General features: G+C 46.2%; 1 long non-coding RNA gene across 1 annotated transcript; it reads right to left on the bottom strand.

The window, feature by feature from the left end:
* Positions 1–476: 476 nt before the first annotated feature.
* On the bottom strand, positions 477–15,964 carry LOC147573086 (uncharacterized). The gene is made up of 3 exons (XR_015245704.1): positions 14,294–15,964; positions 12,167–12,360; positions 477–634 (listed from the first exon to the last, which is right to left on the bottom strand). It is a non-coding gene; the product is annotated as an uncharacterized LOC147573086 (long non-coding RNA).
* Between the last annotated feature and the right edge of the window lie 285 nt (positions 15,965–16,249).

The following is a 16,249-nucleotide window of genomic DNA, read 5'->3' as shown; positions in this document are numbered from 1 at the left end:
TTGCAGTGAAAACCACTGCAGACAGCTCAGAGTTGGGACCTTCCAGCCATTTCAAAGGGTGCTTCGTTATTAAATTCCAGCCCCTTCCTGGTTGTTTCTCCCCTCAACCCTGCCCCCCCCCCCCCCAGGGCAATCAGAGAGTACAAGGCCGGGAACAAAAAAAACTTATAAAAAGGGTCAGGGAGGGTGATCCTACCCAAGGTGGAGAGCTGGCCATTCCTGCCTCATCAAGGATTCTTTATAACAGAGGGGCACCTGGGTAGCTCAGTTGGCTAAGCGTCCGACTCTTGATTTCAGCTCAGGTCATTATCTCACAGTTCAGGGGTTGAGCCCCACATCGGGCTCTGGCTGACAGCACAGAGCCTACCTGGGATTCTGTCTTCCTCCCTCTTTCTCTGCCCCTCCCCTGCTTGTGCTTTCTCTCTCTCTCAAAATAAATAAACCTTTAAAAAAAGGATTCCTTATAACATAGATACACAGATATAGATATATACAAAAAGCTGTAGCTGTTTAATGTATGCAACTTGATGTGTTTGGAGATAAGTGTATACCCGTGAAACAATCAACACTGTAAGGGCCATAAACTTACCCATTGCCTCCAAAAGCTTCCTCCGGTTCCTTTTGTTTTTTCCCTCTTATGGTAAGAACACATAACATAAAAAAAAAAAAAAAAAAAAGAACACATGACATAAGATCTACCCTCTTAGCCAATAGTTAAGTATATAATACAATATTGTTTAGCATAGGCCTTGTGCTGTACAATAGCTCTCCAGAACTTACTTATTTTGCATAACTGAAGCTCTGTACCCTTTGACCAACATCTCCCCACTTCTCCTTCCCTCCTAGCCCCTGACAACCACCTTTTTACTCTCTGCTTCTGTGAGTTTGAGTGTGTCAGTTTCACATATAAGTGAGATCATGCAGTATTTGACTTTCTGTGTCTGGCTTATTTCACTTAGCATAATGCCTTCCATGTCCATTCATGTTGCTGCAAATGACAGGATTTCCTTCTTTTTAGGGCCAAATAATATTCCATTATATATATATATACACAGACACACACATAACACACACATAACACATTTTCTTTATCATCAAGGATTCTTGGCATTAAGAGCTGTTTAATGGGTACTGTCCTTGCCAGATTCTATGCTAAACCTCCTCCAGGCATCAATATGCTCAATCCTCGCAGTACCCTCTGAGGTTGGAGCCATTACCTATCCATTGTTCTGATAAAGAAACTGAGGCTCAGAGGAATCAAACTGCCCAGAGTCATATGGCTCTTAGGAGGCAGAATTGGGCCTAAATCAGCTCTTCTTTTAACTTCAACTTACTCTCACCCTCACAATTATACAAAACGCCCTAAGGTGTACCTGGCATTTAGGCGCTAAAGATATCTAAGATGTCTAAAGCCTCCTGTTTGAATCCCAGCTCTGACATTGCCCAGCTGTGGGACCTTGGACAAGTTACTTACCTTCTCAGAGGACCATCCTGATCATCTATCAACTCCACTACCACCCAAGCGGGAGTTGGGGATTGTTACCTAAACTCAGTTCCCTCAGTTCCCTCCACTGTAAAATGGGGATAATAACAGACCATATCCAGTGTATAAAGCACATAGCCCAGCATTGGGCAGCTATCATTTCAAACATTATTATTTTACAATATTATACCTACACCCCATCCAGGGTAAGGAAGAAAAGCAGAGATAGAACCAGAGATTAGAAGAATAAATTAAAATTTTTTCACATTCAGCCCCTTTCAGAACTTAGGATCAAGAAAATAATTATCTCAACTAAAGATGTGTTGTTTTCCTTTGATTAGAAAACAAGAAATTGTGTGTAGCACTGTGTTTCCCTTTTTGCTTTGGCCGCCAGAAGGCTCAAAGAGAAATTTAATTTTTAAATCTTATTAAGAGTAACTGAATGAACCTGGGCCGTCTTCCTTTCTGTCATGCGCACTTAAAATTTTCTGTTCTATTGACTTTATTGTTCCTGTAACATTCAGAATTAATGTAAAACAATTGTTAATGCAACTGCTTGAACAATGGGTGAGATAAAAATGAACAAGACCTATTATGTAGTTATAGTTTAAAACAGTGCATTTGAAATCAAAGCACTACCCGTTACTTGAATTTTAGACAAAGATAAAAGACGCTGAGAAATCAGAGATGAATTTCAAAGTGGAATTAGTTCAGAAGAAGCATTTAGGGAGAAAAATTGTAAATCACCCCAGACCTCCTCAGTCCTGTTTGCAGGCAGAGGAAGGTCAGCTTTGGTCCCTCTGGGCTCCACCCTGGCTGGCACTTAGCTATTTGAGTCCCAGCTCTCAGAGGAGCAGAGGCCTGCCCCTAGGTTCCCATGCCTCAAGGGACTTCCTGTTTATCTTTCCGGATCTTGTGTCCATTCGCACAAGATGTGAATCAGCAGCAGAGGCCAGGGTGACAGGAGCTATTTCTGTAAGTCAGTTCGATGTTAACCATGCTGGAGTGAAGAAAATTTACATTTAAATGAAACTTCGATCAAGTTCCCATTGTCTGGAATCTCCAGAAAGAGAAACTGTGGGTTTCTGTGAGAGAGTGTGTATGTGTTTACATCCAAATACTATATTCTCTGTAAAGAGGCTGTGACAGGTGTCCTCATCTGGAGTTGGTGTAATGGCCAAAGATTGGAAACAATATAATTGATGGGAACTGGCAAAATATGATGGAAAAGGATGCAGGCGTTACTAAAGAATGAGGACACAATTAACTATGAAAAATATTCGGCGGTATCTAGTTACTCTCAACATACACCTGACCCGGGATTCTCATCCTCTGCTACCCTCAGGATAAAATCGAAAGTTCTTAGCCTGGTCCACACCAGGCTTCCTCAACATCAGCACTACTGACAATTGGGGCCAGATAGTCTCTGACAGTGAGGGAGGGGGCTGTCTTGTGAGTTGTAGGATGCAGAGGGCATGTCTGGACCCCACCCACCAGATGCCGACGGGACTCCCCTCTGCAAGGTGTGAGGAGAGGGTCTCTAGTCATTGCTGAGTGCTGCTACCTGCAACAACATGACTGTATCTCACAAACATAATGTTTGGCTAAAAAAGCTAAACAAATACACGAAAAGAGTACATATTATTTATAAACCCATTTGGTTTGGGAGAGGACATCTAGGATGAGAGGAACGTTCTGTTTCTGGATTTAAGTAGTGATTACTTAGGTGTTTTTCACTTTGAAAGTCACTGTGCTGTGTGTGCACTTTCCTGTAATTACAATGTAACTCAATAAAATGTTTATTTTATTTATTTATTCAAGAATATTTATTTATTTTGGGGAAAGCACAAGTGGGGGAGGGGCAGACAAAGGGGGACAGGCTGACAGCAGCAAGCTCCCGATGTGGGGCTTGAACTCACGAACCACAAGATCGAGACCTGAGCCAAAGTCTGCCGCTCAACTGACTGAGCTGCCCCAATAAAAAAAAATGTTTTTCATGAGGCATATCTAGATGGGTTGATATGGAAAGATCTCTAACATACATGGCAAGTGGAAACAAAGCAAGATGAAGAATGAACATGTCGTGATTCTGTTTGTAAAGGATCCCCCAACAACATGGGGAGAGCCCACACGCTCCCCGTGGAAGTGTCGACTGTGAATCACTGCAGAGCAGTGGCCCTCATTAATCACACTGGAGTTACCCACACCCCATAACATCTGGACCCCGAGGGCATGTTCCAGAGAGGCTCCTGCCCACTGCCCAGAGAGACACTGACAGGAATACTCACCACAGGGATTCTGAGATAGTAAACAGAAGCTCAGAGGGGTTAAGTGACTTGCTGAAGATCACACAGCCTGTGAATCAGAAAGCCAGGACCTTGGGGCGCCTGGGTAGCTCAGTCAGTTGAGAGTCTGACTTCGGCTCAGGTCATGATCTCACGTCTCATGAGTGCGAGCCCCACATCTGGCTCTGTGCTGACAGCTCAGAGCCTGGAGCCTGCTTCAGACTCTGTGTCTCCTTCTCTCTCTGCCCCTCCCAGGCTTGTGCTCTGTCTCTCAAAAAATAAACATTAAAAAAATTTTTTTTTTTTTTTTTAAGAAAAAAGAAAGCCAGGATCTGCTCCCAGGTGCCCGGGAGCTGCTCTGGGGGCTCTAACGCTCTAGCACTTTCTCCTGGGCCTGTACATGGATGGAAAATCCCACCCTGGCTGGCTAAGCACCCTCTCACCTGAGCCGCAGGAGGCAGACTTCAGAGCAGGAGTCACTGCACAGATCCACCACACAGGCTGAGGGTGACCTCTGCCAGCATATACCCTCCCCTGCCCAGACCCCAGTATGCACAATGTGTCTGTCTCCTTCCCAGCCTTGAGTTATTCCACAAAATCCCCCCTTTTATATTGCCTTATCCTTGGGAGGTACCAGCCTCAGGCAAAGGAAAAAAACCCACTCTCCCCTATGCTGTGGGCTCACCCAGAATCCCCCCTCTTCAGTGGGCTGGCCGCCCTGCCCACAGCCTGGCCTAACGGAGAATCGATGATGGCAGACAGCCCGGGCAGGACAGATCCCAAGGCCTTGTGCGGGGAGGTGGGGGGGGGGGGGGGGAGCCAAGAGTGGTTCTTGCCTTTGGGAAGGGAGAAGATGTGAGCTGCCTGAAGAAGATCAAAGACAGCTCCATCCTCTGTGCAAGTGGTGAGCTACTCACACCTAAAAGGGATAGATGAAATTAACATGGCAACTGTCCCCGGATTGACAAGAAAAGTCACCCACCGGCATGATCACACCGGAGAACCTCTTGCTGGAGCCTGAGCTGTGCCCTGCTTTCTCTTCTTTCGGTTTGGGATCACCCACCCAAAAACTCAAATTCCTTCTCATATTGAAAATAATGATAATAAGGGCGCCTGGGTGGCTCAGTTGGTTAAGCCTCCGACTTCGGCTCAGGTCATGATCTCACGGTTTGTGAGTTCGAGCCCCGCGTCGGGCTCTGTGCTGACAGCTCAGAGCCTGGAGCCTGTTTCAGATTCTATGTCTCCCTCTCTCTCTCTCTCTCTGACCCTCCCCCATTCATGCTCTGTCTCTCTCTGTCTCAAAAATAAATAAACGTTAAAAAAAAATTTAAAAAAAAAGAAAAAGAAGATAATGATAATAGTAACAATAATAACAGGGCTCTCGCTTTTGAGACTGGTGGGCATTACTCAGGTAAGTGCTTTACATCTAGTGACGTGTCTCATCTTGCCACTTCCCAAAAAGCCTGAGAAGGAGGTTCTATTGTTAGCCCAGTTTTGCTAATGGGGAAACTGAGGTGCAGAGAAAGAACACAGGTCAGGGGTCACAAACTCAAATGCCTTCAGGAGCACGCAGGCAATATAAATGGGGGCAATGGGAGGATATAAGATATCAGTCTGGATTAGTGAGGACTGTATGAACTGAGAATAAAGGCGACAGCCCCTCCTCAGTCCCATCCTTAGGACTGCCACTTGGGAATGTGGCCCAGGTGTAGCCAGATCTCATTTTTCAAGTGAAAATATAAATTTGTATTTGAATGTGAATATGACATCTTCCCAGTTTTGTTAGCAGCTAAATCACTTAGGATTAGGATTTCCTCCTTATGACAAAACCTCAAAATAAGAAGGCTAAGATAAAAGTATCAGAAAGTATCTGGAGAATCAACAGCTCAGAGCTGGGATGGAGACTCCAAGCGTCAGCAGGGACCCAGACACTATATTCCTGCTCAGCATCCTCAGCTCACGACTTTCATCATCATGGTCATCTCATGGACCAAAATGGCTGCTGGTGCTCTGGCCATCTCTCAAGAGGGGGCAAATGAGCAATCGCCAAGCAGATCACTTGATTCCCCACCCACCCAACGCTACACTTGGCCTTAGTAGGCATTTGAATCTCTACACCTTGGCAAATCTAGGATGGAAAACAAAACCAAATTCCATGTTAGCCTCTCTTAATGGGGCTCCATCTCACTCACAGAAGGTTGACAGGGACTAATCTGATTATTATCCAAGAACCTGGGATGAATCTCCCATTAGCTAAAAGGCTGGGATTGCATGTAAGATCAACCTCCTTGCCATCAATTGAAAAACTTTGCCACAGTATTTTGCAGCATCTCTAATCAAGAGATGGAGTCTACTTCTCTATCTCCTGCCCCTGCGCTGGCCCCAATATTTTCTTTGACCAGTGGAATGTAGCAGAGGTGGTGTGTGAGTTCTTGGGCCTGGGCCCTACAGCTTCCACTTTTGCTCTCTTAGAACCCGGAGACTGCCATGCTGTGAAGGAGCCTGGGATGGAAGGCAACATGAAGAGAGGCCTGGCCATCTGGTGGCCCCGGACAAGCCCAGACCCCAGTGGATCTGCCAACTGAATGTGGCTGCCTGAGTGAGCCCTGATAAGACCATCAAAAGAACTGCCTGGTCGGGGTGCCTGGGTGGCTCAGTCAGTTAAGCGTCCGACTTCAGCTCAGGTCATGATCTCACGGCTCATGAGTTCGAGCCCTGTGTCGGGCTCTATGCTGACAGCTCACAGCCTGGAACCTGCTTGGGATTCTGTGTCTCCCTCTCTCTCTCTCTGCCCCTCCTCTGCTTGCATTCTGTCTCTATCTCAAAAATAAATACACATCAAAAAAAGAAAAGAACTGCCTGGTCAACCCATAGGAATTGTGACAAATAATAAATGGTCACTCTGTGAAGCCACTACTACAATTTGGGATGCTTTATTGAGCAGCAATATCTAGCGGATACATTCTTCATCTCTGTCTACCTTCCTGTCCCAGATCCTTACCAGGGTCTATAGCATTGACTCCGCCCCTAGGGTACCACCATCCCTCTTGATGCCAGTTTGGAGACTTGAACCTGGTCCCTTCCCAGCTCCCACCTCTTTTCTGGCCCTCTTTTCTGATCATCTCAGATGATTTGCTGATTTGAGAACCTATCTGTATCAGGTTTTTTTTTTTTAATTTTGTAATACTTACTGTGAGAGAGAGAGAGACAGAGTACGAGCAGGGGAGGGGCAGAGAGCGAGGGAGACACAGAATCCGAAGCAGGCTCCAGGCTCCGAGCTGCCAGCACAGAGCCCGACGTGGGGCTCGAACCCACGAACCGCAAGATCACGACCTGAGCCAAAGTCACACACTTAACCAACTAAGCCACCCAGGTGCCCCCCTATCTGTATTAGTCTTATAGGGCTGCCATAACAAAATGCCACCAGATAGACTGGGTGGCTTAAACAACAGAAGTTTATTTTCTAATAGTTCTGGAGGCTGGAGGTCCAAGATCGGGCGCCAGCATGGCTGGTTTCTCCTTGGCTTGAGGTGACCACCTTCTCACTGTGTCCTCGCATGGTCTTTTCTCTGTTCATATGCATGGCTGGTGTCTCTCTCTTCTTAGAAAGACACCAGTCCTATTGGATTAGAGACCTACCCTGATAGCCTGTTTTTAACTTAATCACCTCTTTAAGACTATCTTCAAATATAGTTACATTCTGAATACTGGGAGTTAGGGCTTCAACATATGAATTTTTGGGGGGGGGGAGGGACACAATTCAGTCCATAATACTGCCCGTCTCCCCACTCACCTGCTCCTTAAATAAAGGTGGAATTCAGGTTTCATCGCAGAAACTCTTGTGTTTTTTATAGATGAGTGCATGTATAATTGGTTGAATGTGACATATATGGTTTATTGGAGTAGGTGTTCAATGTATTAGAAAACTACGTTGTAACTAGCACTGAACCAACGGTTTTACAGATGGTTGTTTGGAATAAGGCTACAGACAAAAGTCAACACTAAGAAAAAACAGATGAAATGAATAAGGCACACTGATGTAGCAAAGACAGTCAAGGTGGCAGCTCAAGGGCCAGAGTTGAGGAAACCTGATACTAAGAGAGCCAGCTCTGCAGGCTGGTGACCCTGAGCTTCTTTCCTGGCACTGGTGCTCATTAGCTGTAAGACCCTGAGCAGGCCGCTCAGCCTGTTCAGAGCCCTGGTTTACTCATTTATCTAATGAGGATGCCAAACAGACCTGCTCCAGGTGGCTGTTCGGAGCATCACATCAGCCTCTTGAGGCACGAGGCACAGCACGTGGCTCGGGGACCAGGGCCAATCCTGACTCTGCTGCTTACCAGCTGTGTGGCCTTGAGCACGTTATTTGCCTCTCTGAGCCTGCTTCCTCTTCTATAAGAAGGGCATAATGGTACCTAACTGCTCGGGTGGTCAAGAGGATTCAGTGAGTTAATTCACCTTCTGAGTGATGTCTGGTACACTGTGAGTGTTTGATCAATATCATTATTATTAGTTACTCTGGGGACAGCTCTGGACACCAGCTGAAATGGTCCCTCAGAGAGGCCTTCATCAGGGGCAAGTCCCAGCTCCAGGCCAAGCCCTTTCCAATGAGGCTGATGTCAGAATTCCTTAAACTCCATATCCTGCCATTGTCCCCAACACTCCAGCTCCAAGGCGGGAGATGATGTCATGGGAACTGATGGGTTTTTTCCTAAAGGGATGGGCAAGGGTGGGTGGGGAGGGGCCTTGCTAAGGCAGCCCTTCTCTCCAGCTCCTGGTCTCAGGGGGGAAGCTTGGCCCTGAAGATCTTCACTTCTGTCTCGTAGGATTCTGCATTATATGAACTTATTTTATTTATTTTTATTACATCTATATCCTGGTCTCAGGGGGGAAGCTTGGCCCTGAAGATCTTCACTTCTGTCTCATAGGATTCTGCATTATATGAACTTATTTTATTTATTTTTATTACATCTATATCCTGGTCTCAGGGGGGAAACTTGGCCCTGAAGATCTTCACTTCTGTCTCGTAGGATTCTGCATTATATGAACTTATTTTATTTATTTTTATTACATCTATGATCACAAACAAGAAAGCTATTTTCATTTTTCCCCTGTTCCCACCAAAGCTATTTTCATTTTGAAAAATGAATCCAAGGCCAGTTTGACCCTTCTAGATTCCCAGGGTCAGTTCTGATTTATCTGGGTCACTTGCTCCTTGGCCTGGCTCTCTGCAAAAATAATTTAACAGAACCAGGATACTTCAGGGGTTCCTTCACTGAAGACCACTCTGACTCTAAAGTGGAAATAAGACCACTAGCTACCTCCTAGGCCCAAACGAGTCATAGACTTAAAAGTATTTGGCACAAAGCATAAGAGACTGTTAAAAACTGAGAACAAACTGAGGGTTGATGGGGGGTGGGAGGGAGGAGAGGGTGGGTGATGGGTATTGAGGAGGGCACCTTTTGGGATGAGCACTGGGTGTTGTATGGAAACCAATTTGACAATAAATTTCATATATTAAAAAAAATAAAAATAAAAAAATAAAAGTATTTGGCACATAATGAGCACTGAATAAATGGCACCTTTATTATTATTCATGAATGTCAATCATGTTCTGTGCCCAAAACCTTCCATGCTTGATTTTATATAATCCTCACAAGGACCTCAAAGGGGGGTTCCCATTTTACAGATAAGGAAACTGAGGCTCAGAGAGATAAAGGGACTTTACTCAAAGTTCTGAAGTCAAACTACATTGTGTCGTCTGCGATGTCACTTCCTTTGGGAGGCTTGCTTCCCCTGCTCCTTCCCAGCACTGTCCCCCTGGTGGCTAATTCTCTCTTACCTTGCTCAGAGCTCTTTGTCCCTACCTTCACATGGGAATCATCTGGGAGGCTTTTAAAAATCTTTTTCTTGAGCTGCACACTGATCAACGACATCAGAATCTCTGGGGTTGTGACAGTCACTTAGGAGCATGATGGGGAGTGATACTGGGACCTGAGTTATTAATGCTACCCACGTGATTCTAATGTGCAGCTAACATTGAGAACAGGTGTTTTAGAGTGATTGGTAGGTCTGTCTTCCCTTTCTTATAAGAAGGGTCAAAATAGGGTGACTAATGTCCAGTTTGCTCCGGACTGAGAAAGTGTCCTGGGACACAGGATTTTCAGTGCTGAAACTTGGAAAGCCCTGGGCAGACTGAGACATGTTGGTCACCTTGGCCAAAGCCAGGTCCCACAGTCAGCAAGACCCCAGTGGCTCCAGGTGCCAGGCCAGTAACTACATGTGTGAAGTAGCTGGTGGAAAGGTGATAGAGGATGGTATCTGAGAGCGGACAAAGAGAGCGTGTCCTGCTAGAACCTTTACATTTCAGTGAAATCAACGTACCAAACAGGGCCTACCGGCAAGCCAGACCCATTTGTTTTAAACCCAACAGATGAACTTCACCTTCTACTCTAGAGCCACCAGGAGAATCTTCCACCTACAGTGGGGTCTTGGTGGACCAATGGTTTTCAAGCCCCTGGTGGGGTCACCTGGGTAACTTCCAAAAAAAAAAAAAAACCATGATGCTCAGCTCCAGCCCAGACCAATTGAATCATAGTCCCTATGGGTGGGACCCAAGCATCAATATTTTTAAAAATCCCCCTCCCCAGGTCACTATAATGTCTGGCTAGGGCTGAAGATGGCTGGGATAAATGATGACCAAATGAAAGAGGAAAAATGGGCTTCTCTACATCTTCAGTGTCTCTCTGATGTCCTTGATGTCTGACTCATAAGGTTTGGGGAGCATTTCTGTTCTACCTGCTTTCTACAGTCACAAGCAAAAATGAATGCTGAAGCAACGAAGATGTCCTTCAGTAGGTGAATGGATAAATGAACTATGGTTACATCCAGATGAGAGAATATTATTCAGTGCTAAAAAGAAATGCACTCTCAAGCCATGCAAAAACATGGAGGAATCTTAAATGCATATTACTAACTGAAAGAAGCCAGTCTGAAAAGGACTGTATGATTCCAACTATATGACCTTTTGGAAAAGCCAAAATTATGGAGACATTGAAAAGATCAGTGGTCGGGTTACCTGGGTGGCTCAGTCAGTCAAGTGTCCAACTCTTGATTTCAGCTCAGGTCATGATCTCACGGATTGCGTATGGTTGTGCACTGACAGTGTGGAGCCTGCTTGGGATTCTCTCTCTCCCTCTCTGCCCCTCCCCCACTCATTCTCTCTTTAAAAAAATTAATAAGCATTAAAAAAAATATCAGTAGTTGCCAGATGTTATGAAAAAAGAAGGGATGAATAGACTAGACACAGAGGGTTTTCAGGGCACTGAAGATACTCTGTATGATACTCTAATGGTGGATATATGTCATTGTACATTCGTCCAAATTCATAGAATGCACAACCCAAGAATGAACCCTGAGGTTAAAACCATGAACTTTGGGTAATAACGATGCATTAATATAGGCTCATCAATTATAACAAATGTACCACTCTGGTGGGGAATGTGGATATGGGGAAGGCTATCCACATGTGGGGACAGGGGGTATAAATGGAATCTCTGTGTCTTTCGGTCAATTTTGTTGTGAACCTAAAACCGCTTCTAAAAGAATAAACTCTCCTAAAAACAATCCGTACAGAACAAGGACTTCCAATTCATTCATTCATCAAGCACCGCTGAGCCCCAGCACCTAGCCCAGCTGTCAGTGATCACCACCAGCCTAATGGCTTCTGTTGTGTGACACTGGGCAACGCACTTAACTTCCCTGTCCCTCACGTCTAATATCAACAAAGATGTGTAGGTCTCTAGCCCCATGGCCATTCCGAGTAAGGCTAGGGATCCAAGGTCCCGGGCCTCTGGGCCTCTTCATGTGGAGAGAGACTTTGCACAACGGAAGGAAGACAGGAGGGTTTTCTGGCATCGGAACACCTTGTTCAAAAGAGAGGAGGAAAAGGTCTCTGAGTCATTGGAGGAAATTACCATGTTCAGTGGAGAGGGATCAAACGTGTGTATATGTGTGCCCATGCATGTGGATACGTGTGATTCTACACATGGAAGTGGAGGGGGTGTATGTGAGGGTGTGTATGCCTGGAGTATGTGCGTGTGTGTATGTGTGTATATGTGAGTGCTTATGTGCAAATATGTATGCATGTATATGTGAACGTGCATGAGGACTTGGTGTCAATATGAGGATGTAAACATGTGACTGTCACTGTATGCCTGTATGTGAATTGTGGACGTGTGTGTGATGAATATATGTATAACGTGTGAATATGTATGCACCCACATATTTGTGTGAATGAGTGTGTATGAGGTTGTGTGTCACTCCCCGGCTGTTGTGGGCAAGTTATTCAACCATTCTGTGCCTCTGTGTCCCTATGTCTAAAGTGAGGATAAGTACTTACTCTGGTGGATTAAAGATGGCTGCAAATCCTTTGCTAGTCCTGCCACCAGGAGGTGGAGTCACTTCCTCTTGAACCTGGGCTGGACTTGTGATCTGTTCTGACCAATGGAATCCAGACCTTAGGAGATCTGCCGTTCTTCTGCATTTGCAAACATGACACTGCCTCTTGGAACCCAGTGGCTGAGCTGTGAGATGCTAGAACCGAAAAGTAAGGCCATGAGGAGGGAAACCAGCGCATGTGGGTTGTCAGTGCCAGCTGAGTTCACAGCGCACAGTAGCACCAACTGCCCTCTGCTGTAGAGGACCATGGTCCTAGCTGACATCATGAGCAGAACTGCCAGCAGAACTCAGTTAACACACAGAAATCATAAGAGACAATAATAGCAGTGGACGTTTTTAAGCCATTAGGTTTCAGGATGGTTAGCTACGCAGCAGGCATGCCTTGTAAAATTTTTAAGCACTTAGAACTGAAGTTGGCAAACTTTTCCTGCAAAGGGCCAGGTAGGAAATATCTCAGGTTTTGCAGGTGATGCAGTCATTGTCACAACTACTCAACTCTGATGTGTAGTGCAAAAGCAGCCAGAGGTAATGTGTTAATGAATAAGCATGGCTGTGTTCCAATAAAACTTTATTTACACAAACAGGTGGCAGGCTGGATCTGGCCCCCTGGCAGTCAAATGTTTGCCCAGAGCTAGAAAGCTGCCTGGGATCCGGTGAGTGCTTTAAAGTGTTGGCTACGAGGCGCCTGGGTGGCTCAGTCGGCTAAGCGTCTGACTTCAGCTCAGGTCATGATCTCATGGTTCGTGAGTTTGAGCCCTGCCATCAGGCTTTCTGCTGCCAGTGAGGAACCTGCTTTGGATCCTCTGTCCCCCTCTCCCTGCCCCTCCCTCTCTCATGCTCTCTCTCTCTAAAAAATAAAAATAAATAACTATAATGTGTTAGCTATGAGCGTACGTGTTAAAGAGAGTGTATGTCTATGCACCCACGTGCATACGGGCATGTCTGCATGTGAAGCATGTGCCAGAATGAGTGTAAATGTGTCTATATGCAGAATCAGTTTAGTCCTTCTGTAAGACAAAGCAATAGGTTCATATCAGCTAACTTTTTTTTTAACTTTTTGGTAATGTTTTATTTATTTTTGAGAGAGAGCGAGAGCATGAGCAGGGGAGGGGCAGAGAGAGAGGGAGACACAGAATCTGAAGCAGGCTCCAGGCTCTGAGCTGTCAGCACAGAGCCTAGCTCGGGCCTTGAACCCACAAACAGTGAGATTATGACCTGAGCCGAAGTCAGATGCTTAACCGACTGAGCCACCCAGGCACCCCTCAGCTAACATTTCAACGCAGCTACCTCAGGCCTTCCTGCTTCTATTCTGGGGAGAAAGGGAAGCATGGTACAAAGCCAAGGGAAGAAAGAGCTGGTATGTCCCTATCGTTTTCATCTGGGTTAAGTTTGGAGGGAAGCCATCATCTGTCAGTGGCTGGGCTACTGTAGGGCAGGCAGCCCACGCCTTCCTGTCTGCTGAAAGGAGAAGTCAGTCCTCTGGGGAGAGGGGGAGGGGATGCTGTAAAAATGAAAAAAGAACACTGGAACTTTTAAGGAGGAGCTTGGGAACTGGAGAGAAAGCTATACCCCCCCCCCCCCCCCCACAGTGGGTGGCTTTTCCAGGCAACTTGTCAACATCTGCTTGCTGGTTTCATTCTGATCTCCCACTGTGGGCCTCACGAGGGGTGACTTCCTGCATGACTAACCTCCCTGGCTCGGTTTGCAAGGGCCAGAAATGAGTGTTAGCGTTGTAGCCAGATGTGGATTCAAATCCCTGTTTGCACTTACTTACACAGGGCATGTGGCCTCCTTTTGCTGAGCCTCAGTTTCCTCACCTGTAACATGGGAATGATATTACTACTACCTCCCAGGACTCTTGCAACGGTCAAGTGAGGGTGGTGTGTGTCTAGCATTTTGGCAGAGAGCTTTGCACATAGCAGGTGCTCTGCAGGGTGACGTCCAGAGGCAGACCCTCATGGTTAGCGTGCCCGCCGGGCTTCAGAATTTCGGGGAAGCCTTCTCTAACCCCCTGGGCTGCCGTAAAGTCCCTTCTGATTTAGAAACCTCTTTCCTTCAAAGCACTCACCTCTGCTAGTTATTCTGCACTCATCGGCATGCTTATTTGTCGAGCAGCAGTCTCCTCCGACGGACTGAAAGCTGTAGGCAAAGATGAGATGGAGTCCGTTTTGCTAACCACGCAATCCCCAGTGCCAATAAGGGCCCTGGCACGTGGTTGGCACTCAATGATTATTTACTGCACATGTGAATGCCGATGGAGCATTTCGTAACTGGGGAGTCCTTGGGGTCCAAGGAGAGAGCATCTTCTCTCCATCTACTACAAACACATCAAGATAAGAGGCTTGCAGTGGGGTCTTCCAAAATGGGGTGATTATAGGAGCCCTCTTCAGCGTCCTGTTGTATTGATAGGTTAAGTTGGGCTTTTCTGCAGTCACAAAAAATCCCAGTGTTTCATTTCAGAAGGCTAACACCACAGAAGTTTGTTTTTCGCTCATACAAAGGCCACGATGAATCAGGTGACCGTCAAGGGCAGCTGTGCTCTTTGTGGTGACTCAGTTCCATCTTGTGATGGCTTTCACGCGTGACCTTTAGGGTTTCTGCAGGATCATGTACAAGTCCCTTGTGCTCCCTGCCCATTGCTCAGAACCAGTCGGCTGGCCCTGGCAAATGGCAGTGGGGCGGGAAATACAGGGTTACTCGAGGATATTCGGTGAGCAGGAGTGTCTCTGCCTCGAACGTGGGAAGGGCTCAGACATCTCGGCTGGTCTCCTGGGTCTGGGTTTAATGATAGGACAGCCAAATGCATTTCGAATACTTGGAAAATGGAGATCCCTACTAATTAGACTGCTTTTGAAAACCAGGTATTTATCAGAGGAAAAATAATCAATCATCGCAAAGCCTTTACTTAAGATACGAGGAGCAGTGTTTCCAGTCTGCAGTTTCTTGCCATGCAAGACCCTGAGGGCCCCCCATCTCCAGATGCCACACCATTTTCCTCCATGGTTGAAATATGTCTTAGTAGTTTTGATAAGGATCGACAGTCGCCCATCAGAGGCTTAGCTCCTAATTCGAGGGGACCAGTGATTAAATAAACCGTGAAGATAAAAATCTTTTGCCGAGATAAGGTCATTACAACCTTTTAGTTTGAGTCTGGTACACAGTAGGACTCCTAGTTTCCACCACCACCCCCCTACGACATCCGGCTTCACTGGAAGGCGCCTTGATGGACTTTACTTTTTTTTTTTTAAGTGGTAGCTCAAAGTCACTGCATCTAAGATGGTAGTGGGGGGAGGGGGAGGGGAGAGACTGAGACAAAGTGTGGGCAAAACCACTGAATATTCATGAAAAGAGCCAGCAGTTTGTAAAGACAGGCTGTATATGATGTGTGTTCTCACCAGGCTAGAAGACAAAAGAAGAAGGGCAGTGTGCCTCTGAATAGAGATGCTGGGGGGGTTTTTTGTTTTGTTTTTTTTTTTTCTGCTGAGAAGTTTCAGGATGACTCTGATGCCTTTTATAAATTAATTTTTTTTTAACTGTTTCTATCTCCCTGGGGTTGGAGAAAAGGGGAAGTGCCAGAGGAATTAAATCCTATGCCTGCTTGGTATTATTTTGCCCCGTATCTCCCAGCTGAAGAATTCCATCCTGGGCTTCTATTTCCGTCCCGCCACCACCACTACGGCCAACCACCTCTTTTCGCTGTCTCTACCGCAAAGCAAACCTCACACACACCAGCTGGAGGTTCCAGGTTCTCGGACCTAAGGGCCATCTCACTAAAGGAAGTGGTTCACCACCCTGGCGGCCTTCTAGAATCATCAAGGGAGCGGCAAAAAGTACCCACACCTGGGCCGCACTCCCCGCGCTTCTGACCTCATCGGGCCAGGGTGGAGTCCCGAGCGTGGATAATTTCACAAAGCCCCTCATAGATTGTTAGAGAGCCAGGACTGAGAACCACGAGCTTTCACTAAGCTTTCTGCCTCGGACTCAAGCCACGAAAATGAAATTTCGTTTGAGAAATGAAACAGAG

Source organism: Puma concolor, chromosome E3 (genome assembly GCF_028749965.1).
Source record: "Puma concolor isolate L17-30 chromosome E3, mPumCon1.1.hap2, whole genome shotgun sequence".
Lineage (NCBI taxonomy): Eukaryota > Metazoa > Chordata > Mammalia > Carnivora > Felidae > Puma > Puma concolor.
Note: the sequence above shows the minus strand (reverse complement) of the source record. Positions and strands in the feature narration are given on the sequence as shown.